Genomic DNA, 14,611 nt, shown 5'->3' with positions numbered 1-14,611 from the left:
TCGAGTCTCGATGCAAGTATCTTTATATCTTCCTCGCCAACATTTTCATTTTATGTCCTGAACACTGTCGAAAAATATTTATTTAGTGTTGCCCATGTCTCCTCTGACTCCACACACAACTTCCCACTATTATTCTTGATTGGCCCTAATTTAACTCTCGTCATTCTTTTATTCCTGACATACCTATGGAAAGCCTGAGGGTTAACCCTGATCCTATCCGCCAACAACTTCTAATGTCTCCTCCTGGCTCTCATGTCTCCTCCTCGCTCTTCTGAGCTCTCTTATTAGGTCATGCAGGGAAACTATTCTGTCTGCTGCACATCATTCTGCTTCGAAATATCAGGCAGTATTTCATATTGATTGCTGTAAACGTTAACCTTTAACAAGCCATGACAGTGAAATCACTGAATCCGCATCACTATACTACCAGGGAAGATTTCTGTTAAAATCACCCTGGACACCAAGAAAATCGACATTCTATTCTCCCATCCTTCTGTGCGTGATCTCCTCGGCCCTATTCCGGTCTGGTTGGTTGGTTCACAATACTGAGGCCATCCAATCATCTTTGCATTTCAGTTTCTAAAGGATGAGACCTTCTCTCTGAGCTGGCAATGTGCTTGCTCAGTGGCGATAACACTGTCCTTGTAAACTAGAAAAGTGCTTGAAATAGGCCATCCTGTGTTTCATTCCAAGAACTTGAGGCAAACCGTTTGGCAGGACAGGAAATAGCGGGTGTGAGCAGTGATAAAGTTTGGCAGCAAGAACGAGGTGAGGCAGTATAAACTACAGAGTAATGGGGAAATAATGGGCAAGGAACACTGGGACGGGAGGGGCTGAATGCTTCCTTTCTTTGCTGTAACCAGACATTGGTGTTGAACTCTGAAATGGGACAACATCAGACAAGTCGGTGAAATCTTACTTTCTGCATGTTTTCTCCCGAGGCCTGTGACACACTTGGGGAACTGTGTCTGCGTGCTTCAGTCTATGGTTAAAAATGGGGTTCAGTTCCCATCTCAAACTTTAATCCCACTTATTGTGTTTTACGAGATTAAAACGTTCCAGAGAAATTAGACCTCACGTGAAATGTAAGAGCATACAAGTTTACAGACAAAGTGTTGGGAAACGAGATGAAGGGACCCAGATCTGTGCTGTAAACACGCGATAATTCAATCATTTTTGAGTGGAAACATATTTGCAGTGACATAATTCCAAAAACTGTGTTATGAAGTAACGGTGCAACGGCTTCTGCCCTCATCCCTGGTGGTCTAGTGGTTAGTATTCAGGGCTTTAACTGAGTGGCCTGGGTTTCATTACAGTTTAGAAAATCAGGACTTCTTGTTCCTGATGCAGAGAGCGCAGCTCTACCAGGAATCTGTTTCATGCCTTAGATCAGTCAATACCCCAGCTCATCAAAGGGAATAGTGCCTTCCCTCTCTCTGCACAGTCGGACCGTTAATCCTTCATTCTCCTCTGATTCCACTCCCCAAAAAGTTTCAAAATATTGTCAAAACCGAGTCTCAGCTATTTCTTTTCTGCCTTTTCATCCACCGGAGCTGCAGCGATTGAGTGCGTTGGTTTCTGAAAATGAAACGTACCCATGAGTAATGTATTAGGCTCTTCCAGGATTGCCTTCTCTGACAATGGTGGGACATGCTGATGTTGTCTATGATATGGAAGTGCTAGTGTTTGAATTGAGTAGACAAAGTTAAAAATTACACAATATCAGGGCAGAGTCCAGCAGGTTTATTTGGAAGCACTAGCTGTTGGAGAGCCGCTCCTTCATCAGGTGGGTGTTTTACTGCAGAAACTTGGTGTTTGTGTCAATATGCGCGATCTTTTGGAAGATCATCTGGACTTTAACCGACCGTTCGTGGTGTCGACGGTACCCATGACTTGGAGGTATTGGTGTTGGACTGGGGTGGATACATTTAATAATCAGACAAAGCCATTTTCGATTCCAACAGTTGACAAACACCTGATGAAGAAGCAGTGCATGGAACACTGGTGCTTCCAAATACGTCTGTTCAATACCATCTGGTGCTGTGTGATTTTTACTTTGATAGCTCTTGGTAATGCTTAACTGATCGAAGACAGTGAAAGAATTTTCGCTCGTGAAGATGAAAATTTCAAATATTATCCACCTCAGCATTACAAAAATGATTAGGTTGGATGTGTGATGAATCTCCACAATGCACTTGCGCAAAGTAAAAGTTGAACTTACAACCGCCTGATGCGTAGCCAGCTATACGAATGGTTGTGCCACTGGCCAGATGCACAGCTGAGGTTTTACACGCTGCAGAGCTGTGTTGTTAACAAGGACATGAGCAATAGCAGTAATAGTCACAAGGTGAACAAAGAACAAAGATAATCACCATCATTGATTCACTTCAAATTGTCCTCAAAAAAACGACCATTCACAATCTGATCAGCCAATCAATGAGGTCACTGCTGATCTTGGAAATTGCAACTGACTTTGCTACTTTTTCACCAAAATTTGAAGTAAACTCCATCCTAATCATAACATCGCATATTCCCATTATTTTTCATCTTTAGATTACGTTAGTGACCTGATGGTATTTGCTGGAAATGAGTGAAAACGTCCTTCCGGTGATGTAATCCAGTGCAGAGACGGCCAGAAATGAAAAGACAAAGACATGAAACATCACTCCCCTTTCTCTCTGTACCAATGCGTTTTCCTGAGTTGAATATTTGCAGGACTTGACTTTACTATCTAAAGAATTAAGTATTTTCCCGGGAAAGATTCTTCATAAATCAATTAACATCTGAGGTGTTGAAACATATTTTACTTTAGATTAAAATAGTTGAATATCCTTTCCCCCAGCCTAAGGTCCCAATCCTCCCTCCTCTTCCATGTAAATACAAGCTGATCCAGGTGATTTTGGAGCTCCCAACCTGACGTTCCAATGCTCCTTGCTGCTCCATGTCATTAGAAGCGGCTCTATTTGAAGTTGGAGCTCCCAGTCTGATGTCACAATACTCCCTGCTCCATGTCAGTAGAAGTGGTGCAGTTCAGGTTAGACCTACCACTCTGATGTCCCAATGCGCCCAGCTGCTAAATGTCATTAAACGCTGATCCTTGTGAGGTTGGAGCTCCCAGTCTGATGTCCCAATGTTCCGTCCTCCATGTCAATAGAAGTGGTCCAGTTGAGGTTGGATCTATCACTCTGATGTCCCAATGCTCCCTGCTGCTCCATGTCAATGGAAGCTGCTCCAGGTGTGGTTGGAACTCCCAGACGGATGCCACAATGCTCCCTGGTCCACGTCAAAAGACGCTGTTCCAGATGAAGTGGGAGCTCCCATCCCTGGCGGCTCACATACGTCTATACCATCATAGAAATACTGCCCACTGTACATTTCCACCACTGGACACATTGGTGGAATATCCGCATCATGAGAACCTAATATTATTTTTAGTCACCACCGAATCATTATTTCCAAAAGTCATTCTTTCTTAAACAATAGTTAGCATGTGCACACTGCAGTCAATCCGAAGTAAGATAATGGTGCTAATTGATCTATGCTTAATAAACATTACATCCTATTTTTCATGTTGAGTAACTGCGAGTTAGCAAGGACAATGTTTATATTGAAATCATACTTTTATTCCAGGTGAGAGAATGTGGTTTGCATTATTTAAAATGAACTTGTTCACTGTGTAAAATGATCAAATAAATCTCAATTTCAAAACAAAATTGGTAACGTTGTCATCTATCTTGAAATGTGATGTCTTCTTCTTTCAACCAGACGGGTATTATAACGAAAAGTCTGTTAATGATATTCGTATAAAGACACTTTAAATCGCAAGGTTTGTGAAGGTTTGTAGCTCAGGTTGAGGTTTAGGGTGTAGGTTTGCTCGCTGAGCTGTAGGTTTGAAATCCAGACGTTTCATTACCTGGCTAGGTAACATCATCAGTGGAGATCTCCAAGTGAAGCGAAGCTGTTGTCTCTTGCTTTCTATTTATATCTTTCTCCGGGATGGGGTTCCTGGGGTTTGTGGTGATGTCATTTCCGGTATGTTTTCTGCGGGGTTGATAGATGGCTTTTTGATCTATGTGTTTGTTTATGGCATTGTTGTTGGAGTGCCAGGCCTCTGGGAATTCTCTAGCATGTCTTTGCTTAGACTGTCCCAGGATCAATGTGTTGGCCAAGTCGAACCTGACTACCAAAAATCCATAAACCAGGAGCCCCCTCAGACCCATAGTCTCATTACCCAGAGCACCAAATTACAGACGGGATAAAGAACTACACTCAAGACTGAAGTACCTCATAGAAGATTCACAGCACTCCATCCACTCCACCCAGGAATTCCTAAAAATCATCAAAAACACCAAAGTCGAGGAAGGGGAAGCAATGGTCTCATTCGACATAATAGCACTGTTCACCTTCATCAACATCGACATGGCAAAGGAAACACACTTTTAGAAGAGACCATCACACACACCAACCACCATCAATCACATTACCAACGAAAACATCATGAAGCTTGTGGACCTGTGCCTCACCACCCACTTCACTTTCAACAACATAGTCTACAAACAAACCCCCAATGGCCCACCCATAGGACCTCCGCTATCAGGATTCAGAGCAGAAGCGGTAATGCAAAGACTAGAACAAACAGCCCTAGAAACAATCAAACCAAAATCTGGGTCCGCTACGCAGATGACACCTTTGTCATCACAAAACGAAACAAGATAGTAAAGACATTTAACATCATCAACAACACTCTCACAGGCATAAAGTTCAACAAGGAAGAAGAAACCGTCAACAAACTCGCATTCCTGAATGACACAGTAGAAAGAAAGGACAACGGAGAACTACAAACCTGTGCATACAGAAAACCGACAAACACTGACCAAATACTTATATACACCAGCAACCATCCCATCACACACAAACGAAGTTGCGTCAGAACAGTATTCCAACGAGCCACCAGACACTGCAGCACAGACGAACTTCGGAAAACAGAGGAAAACCACCTTTACAATGTATTCGAGAAGAACAGATACACAAAAAATACAGTCCACACATTCCTCAAGAACAAACCACGACAAGCAGACCAAACACAGCCAGAAACCATAACCACCTAACCATACATCAAAGAAGTTTCAGACATGACAGCCAGACTACTAAGACCCCTCAGAATCCGAGTAGCTCACAAACCCACCAACACTCTCAAACACAAACTAACAAACTTAAAAGAACCAGAACAATCCACAGACAAAACCAACGTCAACTACAAAATTCCATGCAAGGACATTCACAACTACTACGTAAGACAACAGGAAGAAAGTTAGCCACCAGGATATACGAACACCAGCTAGTCAAAAAAAGACACGACCTTCTCTCCCTCGTAGCCCTGCACACGGATTAAAAATACCACCATTTCTACTGGGACAACACATCTATCCTGGGACAGGCTAATCAAAGACACGCCTAAGAATTCATAGAGGCCTGGCACTCCAACCACAACGCCATAAACAAACACATAGATCTAGATGCCATCTATCAACCCCTCAGAAAACGAACAGGAAATGACATCATCACAAACCCCAGGAACCCCATCGAGGAGAAAGATATAAAGAGAAAGAGGAGACAACAGATTCTCTTCACTTGGAGGTCGCCACTGATGATGATGTTACCTAGCCAAGTAATGAAACGTCTGGATATCAAAGCTACAGCTGAGCAAGCAAACCTTCACCCTACATTTTAAATTATTTTTCTTGTTTATGTTGCATGAATCTGCGGTCATTGATCCACAGTTTAGTTCAACTCCCTAAAGGTAACATGCTGATTTCTCCAGTTGTTCATAGTTCAATGTGATGCATCCAGTGTGTGCATAACGAGAGGGAGCTTGCTTCCCACATCTTGTGTTTATCTGTGCCTTATGCCCAGCATTCATCAATGGCGAGAGCTAGGGGAGAGGGCGAGACCAATGTGTCAGCCTTTCCGTGCCCATGCACGGCACCAACATTGGCAATTCTCCACTGTGCATTTACAGCCAGTCCTCAGTGCCCCTACACCCACGCCCTGCCCCTTTGAAGTATCGCCATCATTTTGTGCTGTCTCGCTGTGCTCTTCTCACCAGGATGAATTACTTCTTCTCAACCTCCTCCGGATTTCATCTGACAAAACGTTCATTAAGAATTCCTTTGCATAAACATGCACTTCGCAGCTCTCGTTATTTGATTTTCCTGGATGTCTTTCATACGAAAAAACGTTCACAGCAACTTGATTTGCAAAAGGAAACCGCGCTCCCTTTCATTATCCCAATGCAACCTACATTTCAATACAGTTTAGTCAACAGGCTCAAGCTATTCTTTGAAATTTGTAATAGCGGAAATGGATGTAAACTGACTCTTAGCGTTCCAGTTTCAATACGACAGCTGTGATCATCTGAAAACAACCCCACCAAAATGCCATTGATGACAGCGACGAGAGTGGGATTCGAACCCACGCGTGCAGAGCACAACGGATTAGCAATCCATCGCCTTAACCTCTCGGCCACCTCGTCACAGACCATGGCGCAGCTATGACCTTATGAATAATTGAATTGGGTAAATTATGCAGAGCAGCAGATATTTCTCCCTGGTGTTGGTAAAATGATAAATAACATAGTACGGTTCCAAGACTATGGTCTGACCCCTGGGTTGTGGGGCAAGTGCACTCCCACTGTCACACAATGCACACAGTGATCTGAACAAAAATGAGGAAATGAATATGTAACAAGGTCTGTTGAATACTGAGAATATTTTAAGTCAACGGAATGAAGATCCCAGACAGCAGGAGGTGTTCTTTCAATAAAGAGTTGAATAGAGCTCTTAAGGATAGTGGAATCAAGGGTTATGGGGATAAGGCAGGAACAGGATACAGATTGAGGATGTTCAGGCCATGATCATAATGAATGGTGGTGCTGGCTTGAAGGGCAGAATGGCCTACTCCTGCACCTGCTGTATATTGTCTATTAAATTACCTGTGAGGAATTGTTTTCCAGACCGGAGGAGAGTGCATAGTGCTCAATGTCATTATTCGGAACACCTAACTTCCGCTCAGATGTTTTTGACACGCACTTGTGTACAGAACAGACAATTTCAAAATCCAAAATAAGGCTAAACTGACAATTGAAGGCAACAATGCAAAAACCTTGATCTGTATCATTTTCCTGCACTGTGCGACACCAAGTCACTGTATGATCACAGCAACACAGTGAGCAAGTGTCAGAAGGAAAATGAGGGCAGTGTCAGAGCGCATACTGGTTGCAACAGGTGACAGACGGGGATGTGCATATCCCACAACTGGAACACTTCCCAAACAGCGGACTGCGGTGGAAGGATTCAGAGGGAGTTTACACTATGAAATTCGATGCCAGAGACACAATGGAGATCTGTCATTGAGTCTGTTCAAGATGAAGATTTTAAGATTTCTACAGATGCAAAACAAAATAAAAAGCTCATGGGTTAGTGAAGGCAAAAGATGACATTGTACATATCATCAATCTACCCATCTTTTCAATGAGGACCTCACCACTTTCCTCACGCGGGGACAGAATCACTGGTGAAGATGATCATATAATCCCCATTCCTAGCCATGGAATCAGAGAAAGTCGGTTTCCCAAATGTTAAGGTAAAACCAGGAATGTGGAGTTAAGCATTAATGTGTTGCTCCTGTGCTGAAGGTGACCAGTGCACGGTATCTCTGTTTCAGTTTAGGGGGGGGGGGGTTTGCCGAAGTTTGAAGTTTGAGTCTCACATGGAGCAGCTTCAATTTGTCGTCGTGTTGCGGGATACGGACAGAAGGTCAAGTTGATGGGAAAATACCCGTGTTTGTGGATAGAGAAACAACCTTTTCCGGATAATGACTCCTTGATCTACAAACATACTGCAAGTATCTAAAACGTGAAGAGACATATGTGGAGAGAGAGAGGCTAAGGTGATTTTTTTAGCAGGTGGATAACGTTTCCCATGAGCACTGCTTTAAATTCCGGGAAAATTGATGTTGAACTGGTTTCATGTTTCACAGTTTGTTACAAACTCACAAAGCTTGTTGCAATAATCATAAAAAAAGAAATCACATAGGACCGTTTGAATATTGTATTGAATTGAATTTTGGTCTGAGCATACTTTATCTTCAATGGCGTGCTGCAGAGCAGTACAGGGGGTTAACAATACAAAAGGACCGAGTCTTCTTGGTGGATTTCTTGGGTGGAGTTAAGAATGTACGAAATATACATAACATCATGTGAATGTGGTCAAATTTTTAATGTGGGTGTTGCCTCTCCAAGTGATGATTCAATTCCTGCTCATTAGGATATAATTTCTATCTGCAGTTATTTTAGGACATCAGCTCCATTTACAGAGTTTCACCTTGAATAATACGCCACAGCTTACCAATCCATGAACTTGTTATACTCAGTCTTATTCAGTTGTACATGTTCATGAAATATCTTTGTGTCTGAAGTCAACAAATTCGAAATTGTTACGCAACTATACTGACTTTCACTCAATGGTAAATTCTCTCCTTGTACGTTTGTTCGTGTATCTTTTAAAACACTCTGAAATCAGCTTCTACGTTTTATTTCTGTAAAGTCGTTCACGATTTAAATAACTCTATTGAGTGGAAGAAACTCTCATCCAAACTTTTCTTAATCATTCACTAATGGTTTTGAAGCTCTAACGAAAGTTATTGATTCACTCAAAAGAGGGACTTTCCCCAATTTACTCATTCAAACCTCGCGTTACGTGCAAATCTCATTTGTTTCCGTTAAACTTGCGTGTTTGTGCATCCAGCATTTCCAAATCTCGTGAATAAACTACTTAATTCTTTCTATCATCCCTTTTGTATCCTTTCTGATATTTTTATGTCTCAGTAAACAACGTCACTTGGCTTTCTAATATCTTGCTATCCAGGAAACAGCGTCTGTGCGCTTTCTAACTTCTTTACATGTTTTTGGTGGAGAATGAGGACAAGGATTACACACAGTGTTCCCACTGAGTGTGACAAAAAGATTTTACAGTTACACGATGAACTCATTGCTTTGTAAATATGACGCCTCGATTTATAAACTCCAATAAGGTAAATTACTATCTATCCAGTTCATGAACATCGTCTCCATGGAGACGAAAAGTTTCTATCACTTCCTTTATTCTTCCACGGAATGCCTGAAAGGTTTGAAAGGCCAACATCTCCAAATCCCCGTGTCCTGAGTCAGTCCCATCTATTTCTAATGGCGACTGAAGTTCAAATACTTCATAGTGTGTCTCCAGTCATTCCAGTGCAGACTGGTTCTGGACAGTAAATGCCATCACCAAAGGTCACTGTGGATCTGAAATCAACCGTTTTCACATAGTAATGGTCGTAGCTATTGTGTGTCGTATGTCCGTGTTCTTGTTCAATTTGTTCATCATTTCATGGGTCCCTGTATTGAATTCTACTGAATGATTAATTTGGGAATGGAAACATTCCCTTCACCACTCATTTGAAACTCCATGGAACATTGAAAGATTTAACCCATACGCTTCCAGAGGACAGTCCTGCCATTACTGGGATGAATCAGTCAACATTCCCCACGTATCCTCGAAGGCAAGGATTTCCTTTCCCATTTTAGGAGATCATAACAGCACTGAATCCCATGTGTGCGTTCATCAAAACCAAAACAGTTGCAGCAAGACTTTAAAACTAAGATTTTGCTATCTGCTTGCATTGGTTGCCCCAAACATTACATTCCATATTATGGTATGTTTCTGGATGAAAGCACTTTCTGAATCTTGAGCAATTATATTTCAGTTTTGTCAAAAAAACTATCATTCGCTGTTCTCCCTTTCCCTTTCAGTTTTCCGTTTTATATCCCGTGTTTTATCGGTTTATCTAAAGTTTTCAATAATTTCAATCAATCTCCCTCCTGTTAGCCAATCCGAGAGAATGCCACAATTTTGTCAATTTATATGCAGTGCAGCTGTAGGGCGCGGTGACCCAGTGGAAAGGCATTGGTCACGTGAACCAAATAAAAGTAGCCGGCTGGTGGAATCTGGCCGTTCCATCACAGTCATATTTAAAACATCGAACGTAATTTTTAGCCAAATCATATTTGCAGAAAATAAAAAAAAATGAAAAAATTGCTGATGTTGAAAATCAAACAAAAATAGATGTTGCTGGAATATTTCAGGACATCTGACAGCATCTGTGGAGAGACGGACCCAATGGATGTGAAACGTTAACTGTGATTCATCTGCACAGATGCTGCCAGCACACCTGTGATTTTACAGCAATTTCTGTTTTTGTTTCAGATTGGCAGATTTTATTGCAGTCCATGAGAACAGTGCTCATTAGTATCAAACAGACAGCATGGACCTGGCAGTGTGAAATGAGGCAGTAATAATGAATGAGTGGAGAGTGTTGTACTGGAAAAGCACAGCAGGTCAGGCAACATCCGAGGAGCAGGAGAATGGACGATTTAGGCATAAGCCATTCATCAGGAATTAGGCTTGTGAGTCGGGCAGAGGAACAAAGCTGAAGCCAGGTGCCAACTCGCAGGCACCTCCTCCTACTGAACCCGATCACAACCTCTCCTCCCCTCAACAAACCATCAGCTCGCAGACCATTCACAATCTCATCACCTCTGGGCATCTCCCATCCACAAACTTCAACCTCATTGTCTGTGAACTGCGCACTCCCCAATTCTACCTCGTTCCTAAGATTCACAAACCTGACTGCCCCAGTCGACCTATTGTCTCATCCTGAGCCTCTCCCATCCGAATCATTTACTCCTACGTTGACACAATCCTCTTTCCCCATTTCAGGAAATGCCCACTTACATTCGTGACACCCCAATGGATTTCACCTCCTCCAAGAATTTCGTTTCCCTGGCCCTCAACGCGTCATCTTCACCATGGACATGCAGTCCCTGTACAAATCCATCTGCCATGACAGAAGTCTGCAAGCCTTCCATTTCTTAATCTCACAGCATCCCAACCATTACCTTTCCACTGACATCCTCATCCAACTAGCTGAACTGGTCCTCACAATCAACAACTTCTCTTTCCAATTCTCCCACTGAAACTAGTAGCCATGGGCACCCACATAGGACCTAGCTATGCCTGTCTGTTTGTCAGATACGCGGAACCGTCCATCTTTCGCAGTTACACAGGCACCATCCTCCATCTGTACCTCCTCTACATTGATGAATGTTTGGTGCCACTTGGTGCTCCAACGAGCAGGTTGAATTGCTAACCAACATTACCAACACCTTCCACTCCGACCTCAAATTTATCCGGATCAGCTTGGCAAATTCCCTCAACTTCCTGGACCTCTCCATCACCGACTCTGGCGACTGATTAATTACCGACATATACTACAAGCCCACCGACTCCCACATGTATCTAGACTACATCTCCTCCAACCCTATCTCGTGTAAGAAGAGCATTCTTTATTCCCAATTCCTCCACCTCCAGCACATCTCTTCCCAGGATGACCAATTACACCTCAGAAAGAGCCAGTTGGTCTCCTTCTTCCACGATCACAAATTGCCTTCCCACATGGTTGACAGCGCACTCAAGTTCATCACCTCTATTTCACACACCACCACCCTTGAAGCCACCCCTCTCAACGCAACAAGGACAGAACCACCTGGTGCTCACTTTACACCCCATCAATCTCCGCATAAACGCATCATATTCTGTCGCTGATGCCACCTCCAAACAGACACCACCAACAGAGATATGTTTCGCTACCCAGCCCTTCCAACATTCCGTAAAGACCATTCCCTCTTCAGGTCCACACATCCCCCCACCAGCCCTCAACCCTCTCCTGGCACCTTTCAATGCCACCAAAGGAAGGGTGAAACCAGCACCCACATCACTCCCCTCACCTCAGCCAAGGCCCGAAGGGATCATTCCACATCCATTAGAAATTCACCTGTACAGCTACCAATGTCATCTACTGAATCCGTTGCACCCAGTGTGGTCTCCTCTACATCAGGGAGACAGGAAAACTTCTTGCAGATCATGTCAGAGAACATCTCTGGGACACCCGCACCCACCAACTTCACCGTCCCATGGCTGAACACTTCAACTCCCCCTCCTACCCCATCAAAGACATACAGGTCCTGGATGTCCTCGACTGCCAACCGTTACCACACACCGCCTGTAGGAGGAACACTACACATTCCGCCTTGGGACTCTAAAACCACACGGGATAAATGTGAATTTGAACAGTTACTTCATTTCCCCTCCCCCAAGCACAAGCCTTCAACTCGGCACCGCCCTCTCAACCCATTCCAACACTGCCATTTCTAACCTATTATCTTCTCCCTCCTATTCATCCATCTATTGCTTTCCAGCTATTTTCCCTTAACCCCACACCACTTCCATTTATTTCTCAGTCCCGACTCACAAGCCTTATTCCTGCTGAAGGGCTTAAGCCTGAAACCTGAATTCTCCTGCTGCTCGGATGTTACCTGATCTGCTGTGCTTTTCCAACATCACACTACCAACTCTGATCTCCAGCATCTGCTGCCCTAACTTTATCCTTGGAATTATCAATGACCGGAGAGTGCAGATATCCCTCGATTGCAGTGATCACAGTGTGACTGAGTTTTCCATTTATTTTGGGTGAGGGCAGGCTGCATCTGAGACGAGCGATTAACATCTAAACAACGGGACTGGTATCAGATAGCGAAGTTAGGGTGGGCTGAAGTGAAGTGGAAAATTCTGTCAGAAGATGGGTCAGTACAACTGCATCACATCACCCAGACTGGAAAAGACATGCAGAAGGAGAAAATCAACTTCAGTATAAGCACAATGACAGGTAAAGTGGAAAGGAGACAATACAACACACTGAGGTGCAGTGGAATTATTTATGTGAAAGGATTCGACATATAAGCGACACCTTTACATATGGACTGCCATCACATTGGAAAAAGGAATTCCCTGCAGTATAACGGCGACATTTGCCTGTGACATCACAATGTTGAGAGACACTGCCATAGTTTCTTCTGTAGCAGCGTGGCCGAGTAAAAGCATGATCGTCCCATCAACCAGAATTCAATACTTCAAAGCTCTCCTCTGCACTGTACAACTTATTTGCTGCTTCTGTAGTCAGATCTCAATCGCTTCACTGTGTATCTTCTTCTGCTTCCAGCTTCATGGAAACACTTGAAACGTGAATAAATCCACTTTCCACTTTCACTAATCTTCTGCAACTTCCGAGTTGGCACAGGTACGAGTGACCGATTGGCCTTCTCGAGCGTTCTCACTCTGGTATGATCTGAATGATAAAGTACACTGTGTCTAATCTGCAGGACGGTGCTGTTCATTCCATCCCCGGGGACTGAGCTGTCTCTATTGGCAGAGTATTCAGCCATTTCCCTCCACATGGAGACATTATGACGGGATGTAAATGCGGATATGCTCTGAAGCTTCCTCTCACGGACACAGCCAGGTGCAAGAGTGCCGCTGGAACTTAGCGACATCGATTGCGAACTTCCTCCAAATATCATTTATTTGAGAGAGAGCGAATCGTGCTGAGCTGGTGGGAAAGAGAGAAATGGGCTGTGGACTCTCTTCCCTCAGTAAAATTCAAATAAGTGCATTTTTGTGCTGCCCATTTGATGTTCAGAATCAATATTCGCAGAACATTCCAGCAGAAAGGCTTTTGTTTCAGAGGCGTCGGTTTCTTTGCTGCAATCGGGCATCAGTTAACATCTGAGTCCCAACTGTCCTAGATGAAGTGACTCCGAATGAAACCGAATGGTACATGCGACAACTGACTTTTCTCATCTTCGCCAGTGTATTCCCAGCTCAGGCAAATGACTTTGCGAATCAGGTCATAACAGACCGACAGAGAACAGCAAAACAAATCTTCCATACCTTCAAACGTGGGTTTCCTCAAATGTATAAATGTGGCAGGTGCATCTATTTCAGATACCATTGAGTGTACTGACGCAGAAGGCTCATCAATATGCAATGTGAAGAACGGAGCACTGTTATAGTGAAACTCTTGCAGTTGCAGTGCATACACTGAGAGCTGGAATTGTCATCGAGCAGAGGATGCTTTTCATTCATTAATTTCTGGATTATGCGCTCACCACGATCCCTCTGGGCCGTTCTGTTATCGCTGACCACAGTAGTTTCACGCAGTCTTCAGGTTTTTGGAGCATGTACCTTCGAGGATGACGTCAAAAGATCTTCACTGTTATTGTGTGATACACTGTGGCACAGATGTGTCCCAGCTGTGTCAATATAACCACTCTGTAACTTCCCCAATTCTGCTGTTTTAATTACAAATGCAATCAGAATCACAAAATGTGTCACACTGCAGACTGATGCCATGCAGCCCACCTTCGCTCTGCTAGCTCCACGCAACGAGGAAATGACTGTGTTTTGATTGATTGATTGTCACATGTACCTAAGTACAGTGGAAAGCGTTGTTTGCGATTGGTAAAGGCGGATCATATTAATCAAGGACATGCAGATCACTGCGTGAGGAAAGCAAAATTTGACCAGACTTAGGAATTCTGGTTACTCCGGATCGGACGTGCGCTCAGCAAAATCCACATTGGCAAGATAGCATTCTTTCAAGTTAGACAATCCATTTCTCA

At 43.4% G+C, this 14,611-nt stretch overlaps 1 non-coding gene across 1 annotated transcript; it reads right to left on the bottom strand.

Moving 5' to 3' along the window:
- Positions 1–6,450: 6,450 nt before the first annotated feature.
- trnas-gcu (transfer RNA serine (anticodon GCU)) lies at positions 6,451–6,532 on the bottom strand. Its single transcript has one exon. It is a non-coding gene; the product is annotated as a tRNA-Ser (tRNA).
- Positions 6,533–14,611: the final 8,079 nt, after the last annotated feature.

Source organism: Chiloscyllium punctatum, unplaced genomic scaffold (genome assembly GCF_047496795.1).
Source record: "Chiloscyllium punctatum isolate Juve2018m unplaced genomic scaffold, sChiPun1.3 scaffold_151, whole genome shotgun sequence".
NCBI classification, from domain to species: Eukaryota; Metazoa; Chordata; class Chondrichthyes; order Orectolobiformes; family Hemiscylliidae; genus Chiloscyllium; species Chiloscyllium punctatum.
Note: the sequence above shows the minus strand (reverse complement) of the source record. Positions and strands in the feature narration are given on the sequence as shown.